This window comes from Eptatretus burgeri, chromosome 2 (genome assembly GCF_056783735.1).
Source record: "Eptatretus burgeri isolate ZD-2024b chromosome 2, Ebu_testis_v1, whole genome shotgun sequence".
NCBI classification, from domain to species: Eukaryota; Metazoa; Chordata; class Myxini; order Myxiniformes; family Myxinidae; genus Eptatretus; species Eptatretus burgeri.
Window position 1 is genome coordinate 131,517,882 of NC_140962.1, and position 20,407 is coordinate 131,538,288.

Sequence of the window (20,407 nt, forward strand, 5' to 3'; positions counted from 1 at the left end):
CAAGCCCACTACCCTAACCATTAAGCCAACACCAGGCATATATATATATATATATATATATATATATATATATATATATATATATATATATATATATATATATATATATATATATATATATATATATATATATATATATATATATATATATATATATATATATATATATATATATATATATATATATATATATATAATATCTTCTTCTTCTTCTTTCTGCTGCTCCCATTAGGGGTCGCCACAGCGGATCATCCGTATGATCCGCATAGTGATTTGGCACATGTTTTACGCTGGATGCCCTTCCTGACGCAACCCTGGTCGTCTCTTACGACACAGGGATATGGTACACTCCATATATATATTGTTGTGGTTACCAGATTCGCAAACCACCATTCAGGTCCCTTAGGTGAGGTATCTCGGTAAGTGCATGTGTAGTTAGGCCCAAACCCGTTGTCTAGTGGGAATACATGTCATTTATACGTGCTGCGACTCTTTAGGATAGCCGTTTTTCTTTTACTATCTTTATTTTGGACCAATCGCCATCATCACAACCACAACATCAACCACCGACCACAACCACCGCTTCACCACAACCGCCACGACCTTCACGCACACCTCGCCACCGTAGCATCGCCACCGTTCTTGCCCCGCTGTGGGTACCGGTGTTGGACTCATGCAGAACGCGCGTCGAACAGCGTGTACAAAATCACGGATTTTCTGCTTCAAAAACGGATCCAAAACGACACACGCCCACTTTTTGCCGTCCAATCGGTGAGCGAGGGGCGAATTGGCCCCGCCCCCAGGGCGATCGATATATGCAAATTTGTGGATCAAAAAGCCTTCACGCCCACTTTTTCTCGGGCCAATGGGGAGCGGGGTGAAAGGTCAAAGGGAGGGGGTCAAAGGCGAAGTTACGGGGGGATAAAAAGGACGGTGTTCGTCAGTCAAAGGAGTCGTAAAAGTCGGAACGAGGGAGTCAGCAGAACGGGAACGAGAGAGTCAGCAGAACGGGAGTCGGAGTCACAAACAAGTAGTAAAGGTCGGAACGAGGCGAAGGAGTCGGAACAGAGAGTCAAGACTTCGCGGGCGGTGGAGCTGCTCGTCGTGTGCGTTGAAGTCGGAACGGAGGGGACGAGCTGTGGAGAGGCGGCGAGGGCGGACGAGGGGGTGCTCGCGTCGTGCAGGGAGCTGCACCCCTGGGAGGCCGGCAGCGCGACCTGGCCGAGGTGGAGACGCTCGTCGCGCACATAATAAAGATCCTCTATACCCCGAGCATCAGCAACCCCCTCCTGTTTCCCCCGCGCTGAGATAGTGCGACCAAGGGGGCCCCGTTCCCACCCCCCTGCCAGGCACTGTCCACGAGGCCCGCGGGTTGCGGGGCCATCGCCGCTCCGCGTCTCATCACCAGACGGGTAGGCCCAACCCGGTCTCGGCCCCAGGCCTACCTCATTCTTGGGGATTTTCTTTCCTTGGTTTTGGGTATGTGTTGTCGGCGCCGTCTGTGAAGTAGAATTGTATAAGTGTTGCCGTGTGCTCGGTAGTCGGTATTAGCTCTGCACTGTGTTTTCACTTTTATGTTTGCTTTTTGTGTAAATGGAATTGTGTTTTCTTTTTTTTGTGTGCATTTGGTGGAATTGTATTTGTGTGCTTCCCGTGTGCCGAGAATAAATGTGCTTTATTGTTGAACTGTTTCCCGCTTCGCTTCGTCTTTTTCCCCATTGAACCCCCACCTTGCTTCACGTAAAGGGTTGGTAGTGGGCTGAATACGCCCGATAATTAATCGAACCGTCGAGGTCGACGATAACACCGCTCGGTTATTCTGATAGTACGGAACGGGTCGCTTAAGTGGCCCGTGTCCGAAGTCGACCTGCGGCGAGGTGCGATCGCCCGGTCTACCCTCCGCGTGGGTACTTAGGTAGTTCGAATTTGGCGAGCAACCCTATCCCACGCGGGGGCTGATTGGCTCGATCGCGGTGAGACCGAAAGGTCCACCCGTGACTGGTTCCCGGCGTTAGTCCGAGAGGGTCACGACTGGATTGTCCGTCCGGTGGGCGACGTGCCGCGATTCGAGTTACGTGGCCGTCGCACGCCGGCGGGCACGAAGACCGCAACACTGGTGTCAGGAGTGGGATACAAATTCATCGCCCTCCTCGCGGCACTGGTATCGGAGAACGGGAAAACGGGCTCTCCTGTCTCCGGCTAAATTTACGGGAATCGGTCCAGGGGTGAGAGAAGCGACCCCCGATTCCCTCCAAATTACGAGCGAGCAAATTAACCCTTCACGAGAAGCAAGATGGCGTCTCAAGGCGAGCGGGAGCCGGGGGTATTAGAAATGTATATGTGTAATAATGTAGAGTCCATGGTCCAGGATGGAACCCCCGAGCAGGAAATGTTGATTGTGCAGGAACACGGACTCGCCCAACTAAACCCAGAGCCCGAAATGGGTGCGGCAGCGGCCGCAGTGTATGACACCTCCCCCCCCCTCTCCACCAAAACCCTTGCTGAAACGGCTCAGCTGAGTGCACCCGACGTGGCCCAGCTATGCGCCATGCTGGCGGCAATGACAAATGAAATAAAAAACGAAATGAAAGGCATGAACGAAAAGATGGATGCGAATACACAGCAAATAAACGGAATGGAAGCAAACATGAAGGAAGAAATGAAAAAGCTGCGGGGTGAGACGCAGAACATGGGCCGAAGCCTGCAGGCGGGCATGAAGGCCGTGACCGGGGAGATAAAAATGGCGACTCCACGTGTGGGATCAAACGAGCTGGGTGGGGGTGCAACGGCTGACAGGCCCGCGGTGGAGGCGGGTGAAAAAAATAATTCGTGGAACGTGTTGGGCGAGGGTCGTGACGATGACCGAAAGGGAAAAATTAAATGGGGAGACCAAAACGTGTGAGACGAGACACGAGGTGACGACAACAGAAATAATAGTTGAGACAAGGGAGGTAAAGGGTGAAGAGTTGGCAGAGACACGGGAGATGGGAACGATAGAGGGAAGACTACACGATGAAGACGGGGTAAGTGACGCACACACACACACGGAGGTAGTGGAGGATAATGGGGGTGAGCTCGCGGAGCGTGTAGGGACCCGGTGCGAGCAGCTGGATGACCTCCTCCAGGAACAAGGGGAGGGAGTATGCCCCCTTGAGGCGAGTCACGACCAGGTGAGTTCGGTCGTGTTTTGCGAGGTTGAGGGGACGAGTGCTGTGGACGGGTGCACGGAGAGCTTGGGGGGTGTAGAGGCCCCGGAGACCCTTGTGGGGACACGAATCCCCAGTGTGGTTGTCCCTGTGTGTGTGGTGCAAGGTGTGAGTGCGTCCCCGTGTGTGGAAGCGACCCCGTGTGTGAGTGGTGTGGTGGCGATGGTGCCAGAGTGCGTGCTTCCCAGCACGCCGGGTGTGGATGGGGCACCGTGTGTGAGTGAGGCCGTGTGTGTGAGTGAAACGGCCAGTATGAGTGAGGCACCACGTGTGAGTGGTGTGGTGGCGATGGTGCCGGAGTACGTGCTTCCCAGCACGCCGTGCGTGGGTGAGGCACCGTGTGTGAGTGAGGCCGTGTGTGTGAGTGAAACGGCCAGTATGAGTGAGGCACCACGTGTGAGTGGTGTGGTGGCGATGGTGCCGGAGTACGTGCTTCCCAGCACGCCGTGTGTGGATGAGGCACGGTGTGTGAGTGAGGCACCGTGTGTGGATGAGGCACCGCGGGTGAGTGCCCCCGCGCGAGTGAATAGAGCACCACGTGTGAGTAGTATGGTTTGTGTGAGTAGTGAGGCACGCGTGAGTGAACGGCCGTGTGCAAGGTCGCTGTGTGCCAGGGAGACCGTGTGTGTGAGAGAGCGGTATGAGAGGGAGATGTCGGTTGGCATGCGGGAGCACGCAGCCGCGTCTCCCGGTGTGAATGTGATTGAGTGGACTGTGTGCGTCGTAACACGCAGGTATGCGTGTGTGGAATGGAGACGGAGACGGCGACAGAGGAAAGAAAGCCGGGTAGCGGCTGTAGCTGTTTCGCGCACCGTGCCGGGTTCACCCAGCAGTGAGCACGCGGTTCGTGCTGTGCAACGCACGAGACCACCACGTGCTCGCTTGCGAGAGTGAAGTCCCGGTCCGGAAACGCACGCGGTGGATTTGCCGATCCCGCGGACGGACAAAGTTAGGCAGGTAAATGGATTTGGACCGGACGGGTTCTCCACGCGATCGTGTGTGTTAAGCTCCAACGGGCAAAGCACATGTGTTCGCGTGGGGAACCCCTCGAGACGTGTGGCTTGTGTTTTTTTTTTTTTATGCGCACGGTGACGTCATGGCTGCACGTGGGGTTGGAATCCGGCAGGAGGGGTATCTCTGCCGGATGGTCCCGTCCAAGGAGGGACGAGGAACACGTGCAGCTGCATGACGTCACGGGCAGGTGCAAAGTGCGCGAGCTCTGAGTTGCCGCGCAGGTGCTGCGCATGAAAAAAAAAGAAAAAGCAAGCCTCACTTTCGGGTGTACAGGATTCCTGGGCAAGGGGTGAAAGACCCCCTTACCCTGGGCACAGGATGAAAACTAGTTAGGGGGAAGGGTTAGCTTAGTTAGACCGACTTCATGGGGCAGGGGTAAGTCCTCATGGAGTCCGTGGAATGGATTAGTTAGAGGGATTGTAGCGAGATTTAGGTTGGGAAATTTATTAATGATTTATTTGGAGACATGGACAGACTTGTGAGTGTGTAGTGGGGACGTAGCTTAGCTACGTAGTGTTAAAAGGAACGTGCTGTAGTTTAAGGGACGACGTGGGAGCACGAGTTAGTTAGGGGATGTAGTTAGAAGGATGGCAGAGTTCAGTGTGTGTGTTGAAGAGTTGGTGAGTTGTGAGGCATGTGCTTGGTGAGTGAGTGAGGCCAGCGGGTCTGTGTGTATGGAGCGAATGGGGAATGCATGGTGCGATGAGTGATTGGGGGGAGGAGTGACTCCCGCCCAAGGGACCCCGGGGTCAGTGTAGATTGAGTTAGCTGGGTTAGTCAAATTGAAAAATGGAGGTCGTTTTGTTGTTGGTGGGAAAGTAGGCTCGAGACCCATTTGGAGGGGTGCAGGAGCCCTGTTGACGGGCTTGGGAGCGTGGCTGCGAAAGGTGAGTATCGCTGAGTGGGTACCCCGGGCACCAGGCTAGTCGGCCGCGGTAGGCCAAGGGCCCATGGGGGGCCGGGATAGAGTAGTGGGCACGGGTGCGCCTGCTTGGTGCGGGGGCCCGGGGCGCCATTAGCCGCGTGGGCAGTGTTGTGGGCACGGGTGACCCTCGGAAAGGGGCCCGGGAGGCCGGCCTGCCACGTGTGCGTTTCAGGGGAGGTGCCATGGGGGGCACTCCCCGGTGTTAGGGAGCTGGTAGGCTCGGAGGCAGTGTAGTGCCCGGGGTGCCATAGCGGGAGATTCGGCAGAGGGTCGTGCCTGCCAAAGGGAGCCACGTGTCCCAGCCAGGAGACCGTGTGAGGGCACGGAGAGAAAATTGGGGGGCGAGGCCCAAAATTGTGAGGACACCAACACAGGCGACGGGAATCTGGGTTGTTAGAACCAATACTTTAAGCGAGAGGCGCTTGTTGAAAGCCCCGGGGTAGTTTAACAGTTAAATGGTTAGGGTAGATTAGGAGATGTACCCCTCCGCACCATCCATCCCCTCGCTGTCGTTGTGGGCCGCTGGACCCACTTGGTGTTAAGATCGCCGAACTCTGGGGAGGCCATTCTGAGGCTTCGTTGGGCCTCGACACAGGACGTTAGCTCTCCCTTGTTCCCCTCTGGGAAGGGAACGTAGGGGTTGGGAGTAGGCTAGGTGACAGGATAGGTTAGCCGAACAAGGACGATAAAGGGGGTTAGGGGACGATTTATAGGGGGGAAGTAAAAAAATAAAAACAACAGAAAAAAAATAAGTTGGGGCTAAATTGGGGTTTGACAAATTAAGGGAGTGGGTATGTACAGTGACAGGCAAAGGCGATAGGTTGGGAGGGAGACAGGTAGGTAGGTCCGAGCCCGCCCTCCAAGTGGCCAGCACCACCGCACTCCCTCCATCAACCTCCACTGAACGGCAAGAGCTGGCCAACTTCATCGGCTGGCCGTGTTTTGCTTCAAGGCGGAGGCCGGCCAACTTCATCGGCAGCTGTTGTTTTGCTGCAAGGCCTGTGCCATCGGCTGGCCGTGTTTGCTTCAAGGCCTGTGCCGGCCAGTTCATCTGCTGGCTGTGTTACTTCAAGGCCTGTGCCGGCCAGTTCATCTGCCGGCTGTGTTTGCCTGCAGCGGCCTTCTTCTGCGGGCTGTGTTTGCCTGCTGCCTTTGCCATGCCATGCCCACTGCCCCTGTTAACCAGCCCCGTTCAATTTTTGCTTTGCCCCCCTGTTCATTTCCATGTGCGCCAGGATCAAGGCAACAGTTTGCAAGCTGCGAGAACTGCCCTGTTGGCAGCTACAACACGGGCCTGCAGTGGCGGCCCGTGCACCGTGTTTGCGCCCATCCATTCATGCATCCATTCGTTGTGCTCATTGCGTGTGCCGCTTGAGCTGGCACGGAGACTACGTTTGTGCAGCCCATGCACCGTTGTGGTTCACTGCGTTCAGTTCAAAAGGGAAGGCCTTGGACTGCGTGTGAGCAGCCAGCCACGTTCCGTCACCTGCATTGTTTGAGTCAGAGACTGCATGTGGGCAGCCTGGCTCCCTGCGAACTGCTTTCTTTTTGCAGAGTTCGATGATCCTGGGCCATGGTTTAGTGTAAAATTTGTAAGTTAAGGTTAAGATGTACTGTACATATGAGTGCGCCCCCGGCATGTATGTCTTAGCGCCGGCAATTTTATTTAAGTCGTCCGTGTGAGTGAGTTTGTTTAGGTAGTTACGCAGCCCTCAGGTTATTTATTTTGGGGACACGAATACCATGAATGTCGCACTCAGGGATCCGTAGGTAAAGTGTACTAGGGGAAAACTACACATGATGGCACACGAAAATTTGACGACTCGGGACGAGTCTGTAAAAAGGGAAGGGGGTAGTGTTGTGGTTACCAGATTCGCAAACCACCATTCAGGTCCCTTAGGTGAGGTATCTCGGTAAGTGCATGTGTAGTTAGGCCCAAACCCGTTGTCTAGTGGGAATACATGTCATTTATACGTGCTGCGACTCTTTAGGATAGCCGTTTTTCTTTTACTATCTTTATTTTGGACCAATCGCCATCATCACAACCACAACATCAACCACCGACCACAACCACCGCTTCACCACAACCGCCACGACCTTCACGCACACCTCGCCACCGTAGCATCGCCACCGTTCTTGCCCCGCTGTGGGTACCGGTGTTGGACTCATGCAGAACGCGCGTCGAACAGCGTGTACAAAATCACGGATTTTCTGCTTCAAAAACGGATCCAAAACGACACATGCCCACTTTTTGCCGTCCAATCGGTGAGCGAGGGGCGAATTGGCCCCGCCCCCAGGGCGATCGATATATGCAAATTTGTGGATCAAAAAGCCTTCACGCCCACTTTTTCTCGGGCCAATGGGGAGCGGGGTGAAATGTCAAAGGGAGGGGGTCAAAGGCGAAGTTACGGGGGGATAAAAAGGACGGTGTTCGTCAGTCAAAGGAGTCGTAAAAGTCGGAACGAGGGAGTCAGCAGAACGGGAACGAGAGAGTCAGCAGAACGGGAGTCGGAGTCACAAACAAGTAGTAAAGGTCGGAACGAGGCGAAGGAGTCGGAACAGAGAGTCAAGACTTCGCGGGCGGTGGAGCTGCTCGTCGTGTGCGTTGAAGTCGGAACGGAGGGGACGAGCTGTGGAGAGGCGGCGAGGGCGGACGAGGGGGTGCTCGCGTCGTGCAGGGAGCTGCACCCCTGGGAGGCCGGCAGCGCGACCTGGCCGAGGTGGAGACGCTCGTCGCGCACATAATAAAGATCCTCTATACCCCGAGCATCAGCAACCCCCTCCTGTTTCCCCCCGCGCTGAGATAGTGCGACCAAGGGGGCCCCGTTCCCACCCCCCTGCCAGGCACTGTCCACGAGGCCCGCGGGTTGCGGGGCCATCGCCGCTCCGCGTCTCATCACCAGACGGGTAGGCCCAACCCGGTCTCGGCCCCAGGCCTACCTCATTCTTGGGGATTTTCTTTCCTTGGTTTTGGGTATGTGTTGTCGGCGCCGTCTGTGAAGTAGAATTGTATAAGTGTTGCCGTGTGCTCGGTAGTCGGTATTAGCTCTGCACTGTGTTTTCACTTTTATGTTTGCTTTTTGTGTAAATGGAATTGTGTTTTCTTTTTTTTGTGTGCATTTGGTGGAATTGTATTTGTGTGCTTCCCGTGTGCCGAGAATAAATGTGCTTTATTGTTGAACTGTTTCCCGCTTCGCTTCGTCTTTTTCCCCATTGAACCCCCACCTTGCTTCACGTAAAGGGTTGGTAGTGGGCTGAATACGCCCGATAATTAATCGAACCGTCGAGGTCGACGATAACACCGCTCGGTTATTCTGATAGTACGGAACGGGTCGCTTAAGTGGCCCGTGTCCGAAGTCGACCTGCGGCGAGGTGCGATCGCCCGGTCTACCCTCCGCGTGGGTACTTAGGTAGTTCGAATTTGGCGAGCAACCCTATCCCACGCGGGGGCTGATTGGCTCGATCGCGGTGAGACCGAAAGGTCCACCCGTGACTGGTTCCCGGCGTTAGTCCGAGAGGGTCACGACTGGATTGTCCGTCCGGTGGGCGACGTGCCGCGATTCGAGTTACGTGGCCGTCGCACGCCGGCGGGCGCGAAGACCGCAACAATATATATGGAAGTGTGTATGTGTATATATATATATATATATATATATATATATATATATATATATATATATATATATATATATATATATATATATATATATAATATACACACTGTCGGACCCTTCTATTTGCAGGGGATACGTTCCTGAAAAATGCCGTGAATGTCGTCAGGGCATTGTTTTTTTAAAAAAAAACACAATGTGGATCCATGGGGAGGGGTCGATGCCAGCTCGACGTCTTCCTTGCCAGTGTTTTAACGGTCCTGGTCCATTGTCCTCCCCTCTCCCTAACGCCCCCCCCCCCAAGAAAAACTCAACCACGTATCAGGTGTTGACCACCACGGCACAGCGGTGATCTACTGAAGCTCCAGACCACTGGAGTGGACGTCCATAGCAGTTTAGGTCCATGAACCATTCAAGTATCGATTCACCTGTAGTTCCCTGCGATGAACGCTGAACCAGTGCCCAGATTCAGTCCATCGGTTCTGCACAACTGGCATGGCTGGCAAAATCATCTGCCCGGAAGAGTGCGGGGCACTGTGCTCACTGAGATTGCCGGGCCAGCAGCATCTAGCATGCAACGACCCAGCAGTTAACTACATAGGCTAGGCCCACCCAGGTCAGGAGTCTGAGGTTGCTGACAGAATGCTTGTTATCGTCCCCCACAGACTCCCCTGAAAGGACCATGCCATAGGCAGTGAATCACAAGCACTGTGGAGATATTCTGGGGGAGGGGAGTAGGACCCATGTCGACGGGGCACCCCTTCTGAAACATTGTGGTAGTACCACATGTATTACAGTAGGGACCGGTCCCCATGAGCCCGGCCATATTATGGATCGGTCCATGGGAGGTTGGCCACTGCTCAAGACACCACATGACCGGGCTTGTGGGGAGGGTCCCTCCTATAAGACACCAGCAGAGCTTACCCTTCACTTTGCTGATAGACCAATTAGTCGTCGTATTTGCCAAAAATTGTGGGTGAGAAGGAGAAGGAAAGAAGACAAATTTACCCATGCATAGAGTGCATTAACCCCTCACACCACACCCTCCTACAAATCTCCTTATTAACGTCCTCCCCCCCCCCCCCCCCGTTCGTCCTGATGTCCATTCCCACAAGAAATGTCTCACATGCTTTGACAGGCCCCTCTGTATGTTTCTTTTTTGGAAAGGGGGGGGGCGCGGGGGGAGAAAGGAAGGAGGTCAAACTTCCCCATGCGAAGAGTGTTTTCACCTCAGCGTTGCCCATGTAAAAGAGGACATTGTAATACCCTCTGCCACCACCACCAAGTGATGTTAGATGGTACACATTTACATGGAGAATTTGCACCCCCGTCTTCCACTCACACCTCCGCATGAGGCTACAGCCACATAACCTATGTTGCGCCCCTCCCCCCCCCCCACCCCACAAAGTTGTATTTTTACCCCGAGTTTGGAGTTTGTAACTTAAAAGATGTGGCTGTGCAGAAGGAACAAAGAAAGATAGATTGCCACAGAGAGACATTTTGTTCCTCTTTATTTCCAGGAAACATTGTGCACAAGGAAATCAAAAACCAAAGGCAAAGATTGCACAAAGTTAAAATGAGGAAAGAGGTGGCACGTAAAAACGAGGTAAAATCATAAATTAACTGCAAGGACTCCAACAAGTTTACATTAAGATTCCTTCACACTCCACTTCTGTAAAAACAACATAAAATCGCTGAGTTGAAATTCAAAGTGCAAACGTGACTTGATGCGACGAAGGCTTTAACAAGATGAACAACGTCAACAGAATTGTCAGCATTTTGCATTTTATGCTTCCTTGACAGGTATATCGCGAGTTTAGCCTCGGAAGACAAATAATTGGCTAAAAGACACTCACCTTTGCATCGGTAAGAGATACTAAAACCGAAGATAAAAACACAATGTGTAAAAACAAGGCCTAGCCCTTGGAGTACATGTGATAAAAATCATAAAAAGGGGGGCCAGCCTTGGGCACTCAATAAAAATGTGAAAAATATTTTCAGTTGCACCACAGAAAGGACACAATTCCGTGTTACTCGAGCATATATGAAGAGACAAAACATTCGAGGGTAAACTGTCGTGTGCCAGCCGCCACTGCAAGTCTGCAGAGTGCTTGGCAATGGGAGTCTTATACATAACAAGCCATTGGATCATAGTGGAAGGAGTACCTTGAAGCATCCTTTTCCAGTGTGCTTGTGGTCCTGCAGGTCTATCAGGAACAAAGGTTTTAACCCACAAAAATAAACAGTGCATTTTTCCATTGAGTTAAGAAAGATAAAACCTTGAAAGTGAACTAAAAGCACTGGAAAGGGTTGTTGGAGCGAAGGTGTGGAGTCCATTTTAACCCGGACTGCTTGAAAAAGCGTACAATTATGGAGAAAATTCTCCCTATGACTCGAATGGACCTAATTCCAGTGGCCACAGCGACCTCGGCAGCTGGCTTCCACTGATAAGGAAAAGGAGTTCTAAAGTGTTTAACCTTGGTGTATCCAGCATCAATAAAAGTTTGCTTAAAATTGCGATCACCACAAACCCCTTTAAAAATAGGGTTTTAAAAAATTTGCTCATTTAAAAAAACATTTCAAGATAGTAGCTACCGTCATCACGGCAGACGGTGACTGCCTGCCATGCCTCCAGCATGCTTCTATAGAACAGGTGCACTGATGTGATATCAACTTTCTTGGTGTCAATGAGAAAGAGAATTATTGAACATAGCCGAGTTTCCCTGCCTGCGGAAGCAGGCAGTGAGTGGAGGCTTTCCAAGAAACATTCGTGTATAGCGGCTTGCACAACGAAAGGAGGCGAAAAGCCATCACTTTGCTGGTAATGGCGACCAGCCCCTGTCCTTCTTCGGCAATAGGCAGGCTTAGCATACTGGGCCGAAGCCAGTGCTTTCCTCCCCTCCCCCCCCCCAAAATAAGTCAATAAAAATGGATTGTAGCTTCTTAAGAATAAAATCTGGGGGATATAGTGCCGTATAAATATGCCAGGGCATTGAAGCCGTGACGTTATTAATAACAAGGGTTCGTCCCTCATATGAGATTGGAATAAGTAGTCCCTCCCATTTTAGGAACCATCTCTCAGTTTTATTTCTTTAAAATTCCGAGTTTTTCAAAACGAAATTTTGAGTGCCGAGAAAGACGCAGAGTTAAAAAAAATTCCATCCCGTGCCCATTCATGTTGCTTGGGAAGGGTTGGAGGAGTGGCGCCATTTTGTGGACCGAGATCAAGATCTTTGCTCTTTTTCCAGTTCACTTTTGTTGAGCTTGCTCTACTGAATTAAGCTCTACTATACTCATCTGAGTGGATAATCGTGCAAAGATCGTCCACATAGGCAATCACCTTAACTGGGTTTGCCATTGGTTGGGGAAGAAAACCATGAAGATGTACCCACAACCAAATGAGCAAAGGCTCGATTGCCAGGGAATAGAGGAGACCGGATAAAGGGCAGCCTTGATGAATGAATGCCTCGACTAGCTGGAAAAGGCTGACATAAAATATTGTTAACTTTGAGTAAACTAAAAATATTATTATACAGGAGCTGAATGCCATAGATAAAAATTCCCCCAAAACCAAATCTCTGTAAGACAGAAAAAAGATAGAGGGGATCGACAGTATCAAAAAAAGATAGAGGGGATCGACAGTATCAAAAAAGATAGAGATCAACAGTATCAAAGGCTTTTTCCTGGTCTAAAAAAACTAAACCAACATTTTTTTGGCCTCAAGAGTACAGATATGAATCATATCACGCACAATAAAAAAATACTGTCATGTTTTGTTCTTTTTAGAACCACAGTAAGATTGATCAGGGTGTATGATTTCCCCAACCACGGGTCTGAGCTGGTTGGTAAGAACCTTTGAGACTATCTTATCGCCTGTGCAAAGCAATGAGATAGGACACCAGTTTCACGGTTGCTGAAGGTCACCTTTTTGGGGGACAAGGGCAAGTACAGCCCGACGGCAGCTTAATCGCAATGGAGACAAGGGAAATCGATTGGGCAACGAGCCCAATCGACAGTCAATCAGAACTTCAAGTAGCTCTGGTCCCAGGAGGTCCCAAAAGGTTTTGTAAAGTTCTACAGGCATTCCATCCAGACTGGAGGATTTAGGATTTACCTGTTGGTAGAGTATCTAGGGCAGCCTGGAGTTCCTCCAAAGTTACTTCCTTATCAAGTTGTAGATGTGTAGATTCTGACAAGGAAGTTGGGAAGAAGTCAGGGATTCCACATTGTCGTTATCAATGTTCTTGGCTTGGGAGAGTTCAGAGAAGTAATTCTTGAGTGAAACTCTGATGTCTTTTCGGCATTGTTATTCTTCCTTCTTTCGTCTTTAGTGAGGCTATCTGCTGACTTGTTTTTTTCGAACTTCCAATCCGATGAAGAACTTGGAGTTAGGTATCCAAGTGACACCGATTCTCCATTCGGAGACGGATCAGAACTCCTCTGGCTTGCTTCGCACAGAGCCCAGCAAGAAGGGCTTTTTTCTTTGCCAGCAAAAAGTTGGTCCTTTCGGTATTAGAAGCTGGGAGGTTGGATTGCAAAGATAGTATTTCTCTGGCAACCAGCGATTGAAGAGCAGAGTCATGTCGAGTATGGTAAGCTCCGTATTGCTGGCAGAAGGATCTTGTCTGTGCTTTGGCATTGTCCCACCATTGCACAAGAGGGGGAAAGGAGGGTTTACATTGGAGTAAAGTTCTCCAAAAGACATGAAAGGTATCAAGAAACAATTGATCCTCTCGGAGGCTTACATTAAAGGTCCAGTAGGCAGCACCTCGGTTACGAACTGGTGGGTGAATATGGAGTGTGACCATATGATGGTCTGAGAAACCGCTCGGAACAATACCAGTATGGGTCACAATATATTTTTTTAATCATCATTAATATAAAAACGGTCTAACCTTGCGAGGGACAGACAGCCATCAAAACAACGACACCAGTGACAGCACGGATATAACTCGTTTTTTCACACAGTTAGAAACATCTCTCACACACTTTGATTTTAATGGATTTGTTTGTTTAGATGGATTTGTTTATGTCATGTGGATGGATTAAAGGTTCTCCAAATATCAATAAGTCATGGAGATGGATTACAAGTTCTTCAAATATCAATAAGGGAGAAGGTTGTCAAAGCCCTAGTCAGAGGCGTAATGCTTGCTGAATGAGGCTTGTTCCCATTGCAATCAATGGTAGAATCCGTCATACAATTAAAATCCCCTCCTAAACAAACAAATCCATTAAAATGAGTGTGTGAGAGATGTTTCTAACTGTGTGAAAAAACGAGTTCTATCTGTGCTATCACTGGGTGCATAGACCTTCAGTATTGTGTGTCTAAAACCATTAAGAGTAAAATTGAGTGAGATTAAATACCCTTTCATTATTTCACTAAAATCAACAATGAGATTACAAAGAGAGGGATGTAAATAGATGGGATCCCTAGCTGTGGGACACTAGGCTGCTGAAGAACCACCTTACTTTCATCATTCCTTCCCATTCACTCGTACAGGAGGAACTACATCTGGTTTCTTGTAAGAGTAAAAGATCAATGTGGTTCTCCATTACAACCTCCTAAACTTTAACTTTACGTAAATACGAGCGTCCTCCATTTATGTTTAAAGTGGCTATCGAAAAAGCCATGGCGTGGAATTCTAGAAAAGGTATCGGTCAATTGGCTGGGCTATGGCTGCAGCTGCTTCCCTGCTTTGAAAACCCTTTTTTTGAGATGAAACATTAGTGGTTCAGTCATACCGATCTGCTCAGACTGAAGGAGCAGTCGCTTTGCAGAGGTGATAAAACTGTGCAGGTCAGGAAAGGAATCTTGAATTCTAACATGTCTCTTATGGAAGGTGTGCTGCAGAAACTTTCGGATCTCCTGCGGAGGGGCGAGGCACAGTCGGATCACCCTCCGGTTCCTGAGATGAGCCTGGATCGTTCCAGACTTCGGTACTATCACCAGAAGCAGGCGACAAGGTCCCGTCAGAACCATAGTCCGATTGGTGATCTATATTAATACCATGCTTCACAGGGGGAGCAGGCATTTCCATTTCTGCTGGTAGGGGAAAAGCTATTTCCAAAGTAGAACATACACGCTCCGCTTCTGTAACTTCCAGGGTTGTCTGTAGCGCAGATGTCTCAGTCACTTCACCTTTAGCAGGGAGAGACACCAACATAGGCTCATTTTCAATGTCCATGACATCAGCAACCACTGAGGTGGTCACAACTGCTTCTTGGGGCACAACACCACCCCCTTGTTCATGCTCGTGTTCAACTTGCTCATGAACAGGAAAGTTGTCGTTATCCACCGGAGCTAGAACAGCAAATCTGTTTTCCATTTCCACAGCAGCGAACGAGTTGGCTGTGTCTAAATGAGAGCCATTTACTTTGCTCGACGGCACCAGCTTTTTTGAAACGCTCACCATTACATCGTGACCATTGACGTTGGGCACTTGTTTCTTTGGGAATGAATGGTGACAAAACCCTCGTCATACACTTGGGGTCCCTTGATGTTTGTTTCAGTGTTTGTTTCAATATACTTGAGGTCATGTTCACAGATGAAGCTTGCTTTCATGCATCAGTGAATGTCTCATGGCACGATTTGAGGATCTGGGGCTCTAAAACCCCGCACGTGGTCATTAAACATATACGTGACAGCCCATAGGTCATTGTGTGGTGTGGCCTCCATGACCGCTTGGTAGGTCCGTTAATGTTTGCAGAGGATACAGTGACCTCAACAATTTACAAGAACATGTTGGAAGGAGTCTCATTCCCACAGATTGAAGACATGCAACCTCATATAATTTTTCAACAGGACAGCACTCCCCCTCATTGGGGCTTAGTCATTCGTGCCATCCTGAATGAAAATTTTCCAGGTCACTGTATTGGCTGAGATGGACCAACTGTTTGCCCCTGCCCCTTCCCCAAGATCACCAGACATAACTCCCCTTAATTTATTTCTGTGGGGGTTTGTCAAAGATGTTGGCTGCAACACCAAGGTGACAAACCTGCAAGATCTTCGTTCTTGGATCACAGCTGCATGCGCATTGGTTGACGCAAACATGCTGAGCCAAACATGGCAATAACTCGTGGACCACCTTGATGTCGGGCACATGAGAACATTCCAGTGATGTGTATTGTATTTTCTGGGAGGAAAAATATGGATTTGCACAATGGACCATGTGCAGGGAGGCCTTCCAACAGATAATACAAGGACAATGATGCTGTTATGAACCGACTCTTGCTTCTCGAGTGCTGTATCACATTTCTAAAACTTGCGATAGAGTCCTGAGTACCGAAGCAAATGGTGCATTGCATTGTCACTGACAATCTCGAGAAAATAAAGGTGATGGCAAAATGAGTGCCTCGTGTCCTCGCATAGAAGCAGAAACTGAACCGGCTTTCTGTGTGACAACAGCATCTTCGGAATTTTTGTCGGGAAGCCGACAACTTCTTTGAATGTATCGTTGCTGGAGACAAAACTTGGTGCCACAACTACGAGTACAAGCCAGAATGGAAGTGTCATTCAGGAGAATGGAAAAGGCCAACTGCTCCATATCTATAAAAGGCCAAATGCCAGGAAGGGAAAAATCAAGGAGCTTAACTAATTTACTTATTTATTTCCACAGCCTCTAAGGCTCATGGAGGATCCAGAACACAAATCACACCCACACATGCAGACAAACAAATCCATGAGACAACATGGTCTTGACTTGAGACAAACACTGACACTGAACTTGAGGGAAGTGACATCACTTCCCAGAGCACTGCATATGAGGGATGCCATCTTTTGATGTCGCTTTTCTCTCCGGATTCAGCAGAAGATTAAGGAGAAATTTCCCTGGGATGCAACCTGAAAAGTTCATCTCTGCTCTATCCTCTAAATGCTGAATGTGAAGTGAGAAAGCAGCACGTATCTTGTTTTTTTAATTATTTTTATTTTAGTATGACTCTGCCAAGGCGAAATTGAACCTCCCAGACTCTGAGTGAATGCTTTAACCCTTACGCCGCTGAGTCTGGTCTGAAATTCACCACATTTAAATCTTGCAAAACTAGACAACTATCATGTGGTCTTACCAGTGATCGTCTGCAACCTGCAATTTGCAAAATTGCGTCCATTTCTGCAATCCTCCTTTGTGACAAACTGCACCACATACGTACAAAACACAACATCCGTACCCAGTTAGAATCCTGCCTCACCCGCCATATTCACCGAATTCAAATCCAAGCAATTTTCACCGACTCCCCAGAACGAAAAACGAGCTTGGGCAACGATGTTTTGAGGTTAACACTATCACATCCACTGTGTTAAGGACACATCAGAAGGAAGGCTTATGTGCTGGGACCAAAAGGTCAGTTGACTGTTAGATGAAGTGCAGTGAAGAGGGTGGATATTCTGTCGAGCAATGTGCCTTGAATCGTTTATCGCATGGTATTGTGTCTTATGTAAGGTGGGATGACCCTCATCAAGTCCTTCAAGTTCCATATTCACGTGGTAAATGCGGCTTATTGATAGGGGTTCCTCATTGGTTGGGAAAAGTATTATATGTGACATTATATTTTGAGGCGTTGGGGACACATCAGCATGCCAATGTTGCCTCAACAAAAATTAGTGGGAAATTCCACAAGTAACATTTTCTCCTTATTTTGTGCATTACTTCCCAGATCTCAAGACCCCCACCCAGCCCCCCCCCCAAAACCCCCCATAACTTTACCACAATCCCTTCACACGACGATATTTTCGACACACATAAATAGAAATGCACACAAACATTGAAACACACATACATAGAAACCCACACCCACAAAGACACACACCCACAAAGACACACACCCACAAAGACACACACACAAAAAAGACACACACACATAAAGACACATACATAAAGACACACACATGCATAAAAGCACACACACATACAAAAAGACACACACATACAAAAAGACACACACACACACATAAAGACACATACAGAAAGACACACACACACACACACACATAAAGACGCATACAAAAAGACACACACACATAAAGACACACACACAGACACACATACAAAAAGATACACTAACAAAAAGACACACATAAAGACACACACAAAGACACACACACATAAAGACACACGTAAAGACACACACTCACATAAAGACACTCACATAAAGACACTCACATAAAGACACACACATAAAGACACACACACATAAAGACACACACACACATAAAGACACACACATAAAGACACACTCAAAAAGACACATGCACATAAAGACACGCACACATAAACACACACACACACACACACACACACACACACACAAAAAGACACACACAGACACACATACAAAAATACACACACATAAAGACACACACACATAAAGAAACACACACGTAAAGACACACACGCACATAAAGACACACACACATAAAGACACATACATAAAGACACACACACACATAAAGACACACACATAAAGACACACACACACACACACAAAGACACACACACATAAAGACACACACACACACATAAAGACACACACATACATAAAGACACAGATAAAAACACACACATAAAGATGCACATACAAAAAGACACACACACATAAAGACACACATACATAAAGACACAGATAAAAACACACATAAAGACACACACACACATAAAGACACACACACACACACATAAAGACACACACAAAGACACACACACACATAAAGACACACACATACATAAAGACAGATAAAAACACACACATAAAGACACACATAAACACATACAAAAAGACACACACACATAAAGACACACGCACATAAAGACACACATAAAGACGCATTCATAAAGACACACATACAAAAAGACACACACACACACACAAAGAAACACACATAATGACACACACACATACAGACATACATAAAAGCACACACATACACAAAGAAACACACATAAAGAAACACACATAAAGAAACACACATAAAGACACACATACATCAAGACACACACACACATAATGACACACACATACAGACATACATAAAAGCACACACATACATAAAGACACGCACATAAAGACGCATACATAAAGACACACACATTAAGACACACATACAAAAAGACACACACACATAAAGACACACACACATAAAGACACACATACATAAAGACACACACACACACATAAAGACACACACACATAAAGACACACACACATAAAGACACACACACATAAAGACACACACATAAAGACACACACACATAAAGACACACATACATAAAAGCACACACACATAAAGACACACACTCACACATCAAGTCACACACACATAAAGACACACATACAAAAAGACACACACATAAAGACACACACATAAAGACACACACACATAAAGACACACATACATCAAGACACACACACATAATGACACACACATACAGACATACATAAAAGCACACACATACACAAAGAAACACACATAAAGAAACACACATAAAGACACACATACATCAAGACACACACACACACATAATGACACACACATACAGACATACATAAAAGCACACACATACACAAAGAAACACACATAAAGAAACACACATAAAGACACACATACATCAAGACACACACACATAATGACACACACATACAGACATACATAAAAGCACACACATACATAAAGACATGCACATAAAGACGCATACATAAAGACACACACATTAAGACACACATACAAAAAGACACACACACATAAAGACACACATACATAAAGACACACACACACACAAGACACACACACATAAAGACACACACACATAAAGACACACATACATAAAGACACACACACACAAGACACACACACATAAAGACACACACATAAAGACACATACATAAAAGCACACACACATAAAGACACACACACACACACACATCAAGTCACACACACATAAAGTCACACACACATAAAGACACAAACAAAAAGACACACACATAAAGACACACACATAAAGACACACACACGTAAAGACACACACGTGAAGACGCACACGTAAAGACACACACGTGAAGACACACACGTGAAGACACACACATAAAGACACACACACATAAAGACACACAAACATAAAGAAACACACAGAATGGCACACACACATAAAAGCACACACACATAAAGACACACACACATCAAGTCACACACACATCAAGTCACACACACATAAAGTCACACACACATAAAGTCACACACACATAAAGACACACACACATAAAGACACACACACATAAAGACACACACACTTAAAGACACATACATAAAAGCACACACACATAAAGACACACCCACATAAAGACACACGCAAAAAGACACACCCACATAAAGACGCACACATAAAGACACACACACATAACGACACACACACATAAAGACACAGATAAAAACACACACACACACACACAAAGACACACACATAAAGACACACACACACACACATAAAGACACACACATACATAGAGACACACACATACATAATGACACAGTTAAAAGCACACACATAAAGATCCACATACAAAAAGTCACTCAGACATAAAGACACAGATAAAAACACACACATAAAGATGCACATACACAAAGACACACACACACACATAAAGACACATACATAAAGACA

General features: G+C 47.8%; 1 protein-coding gene and 1 pseudogene across 5 annotated transcripts in view; one reads left to right on the plus strand and one right to left on the minus strand.

Moving 5' to 3' along the window:
• The window catches only part of LOC147033154 (adhesion G protein-coupled receptor A2-like), a 112,546-nt gene that overhangs the window by 89,790 nt on the left and 2,349 nt on the right, over positions 1 to 20,407 (plus strand). The gene's annotated exons all lie outside the window — the stretch shown is intronic.
• Positions 16,064 to 18,240, minus strand: LOC147033155 (uncharacterized; annotated as a pseudogene).